Source organism: Etheostoma cragini, chromosome 22 (genome assembly GCF_013103735.1).
Source record: "Etheostoma cragini isolate CJK2018 chromosome 22, CSU_Ecrag_1.0, whole genome shotgun sequence".
Lineage (NCBI taxonomy): Eukaryota > Metazoa > Chordata > Actinopteri > Perciformes > Percidae > Etheostoma > Etheostoma cragini.
The window spans coordinates 21,126,337-21,128,420 of record NC_048428.1 but is presented as its reverse complement, the minus strand read 5'-3'; the positions used below and the strand labels follow the sequence as shown (position 1 = coordinate 21,128,420).

The 2,084-nt window shown below is 31.7% G+C and overlaps 1 protein-coding gene across 2 annotated transcripts in view; it reads right to left on the bottom strand.

Annotated features, from left to right (window-relative positions):
* The window catches only part of LOC117938319 (E3 ubiquitin-protein ligase RNF31-like), a 39,064-nt gene that overhangs the window by 6,806 nt on the left and 30,174 nt on the right, over positions 1-2,084 (bottom strand). The window lies entirely within an intron of this gene.

Genomic DNA, 2,084 nt, shown 5'->3' with positions numbered 1-2,084 from the left:
GTCTATAATGGAGTGAAATGGAAATTTGTAAGTGACCCCAAACTTTTGACCGGTAGTGTATATATATATATATATATACACTATGATATTTTTGCCATTGTTACACATACTATGACGTTTTTTGTGACTTTTTTTGACTTTTTATTTTTATTTTATTTTTTACATATTATAGTATGACCTTTTTGACATACTATACTAAGACTTTTTTTCGACATGCTATACTTGGACTTTTTTGTGACCTTTTTCGACATGCTACGCTATGACTTTTTTTTTACCTTTTTTGACATGCTGTGCTATTACTTTTTTTCGACATGCTATACTATGACTTTTTTTCGACATGTTATACTATAACTTTTTCCGACATACTATACTATGACTTTTTTGTGACTTTTTTCGACATGCTATACTATTACTTTTTTCGACATACTATACTATGACTTTTTTGTGACTTTTTTCGACATGCTATACTATTACTTTTTTTCGACATGTTATACTATGTCTTTTTTTCGACATGCTATACTATTACTTTTTTCGACATACTATACTATGACTTTTTTGTGACTTTTTTGACATACTATCCTATGACTTTTTTGTGACTTTTTTCAACGCACCATACTATGACTTTTTTCGACATGCTATACTATGACTTTTTTCGACATGCTATACTATGACTTTTTTCGACATACTATACTATGACTTATTTCAAAATTCTATACTATTACTTTTTTGGACATGCTATACTATAACTTTTTCCGACATACTATACTATGACTTTTTTGTGACTTTTTTCGACATGCTATACTATTACTTTTTTTTGACATGTTATACTATGTCTTTTTTTGACATGCTATACTATTACTTTTTTTCGACATGCTATACTATTACTTTTTCCGACATACTATCCTGTGACTTTTTTGTGACTTTTTTCAACGCACCATACTACTACTTTTTCGACATACTATACCATGACTTTTTTTACATGCTATACTATTAATTGTCTTCAACATACTATAATACGACTTTTTGTGACTTTTTTCAACATACTATACCATTACCTTTTCGACATGCTATACTATTCCCTTTTTTCGACATGCTATACTATGACTTTTTTTGTGACCTTTTTCGACATGCTATACTATGACTTTTTTTCAACATGCTATACTATGAATTTTTTCGACATGCTATACTATGACTTTTTTTTGACATACTATACTATGACTTTATTGTGACCTTTTTCAACATGCTATACTATGTCTTTTTTCGACATACTATACTATGACTTAATTCAAAATTCTATACTATTACTTTTTTGGACATGCTATACTATAACTTTTTCCGACATACTATACTATGACTTTTTTGTGGGGCGGCTGTGGCTCAGTGGTAGAGTGGTTGCCTGCCAATCGGAAGGTTTGTGGTTCGATCCCCCGGCAGTCATTGTCGAAGTGTCCTTGGGCAAGGCACTGAACCCCAAGTTGCCCCCGGTGCTGCGCATCGGAGTGTGAATGTGTGTGCATGTTTATCTGATGAGCAGGTGGCACCTTGTACGGCAGCCCCGGCCACAGTGTATGAATGTGTGTGAATGGTGAATGTTCCCTGTAGATGTAAAAGCGCTTTGAGCAGTTGTTAAGACTGGAAAAGCGCTATATAAAATACAGCACATTGTGACTTTTTTCGACATGCTATACTATGACTTTTTTCGACATGCTATACTATTACTTTTTTCGACATACTATACTATGACTTATTTTGACATTCTATACTTTTACTTTTTTTGACATGCTATACTATAACTTTTTCCGACATACTATACTATGACTTTTTTGTGACTTTTTTCGACATGCTATACTATTACTTTTTTTCGACATGCTATACTATTACTTTTTTCAACATGCTATACTATGTCTTTTTTCGACATGCTATACTAATACTTTTTTTCGACATGCTATACTATTACTTTTTTCGACATGCTATACTATTACTTTTTTGACATGCTATACTATTACTTTTTTCGACATTCTATACTATGTCTTTTTTCGACATGCTATACTATTACTTTTTTTCAACATGCTATACTATTACTT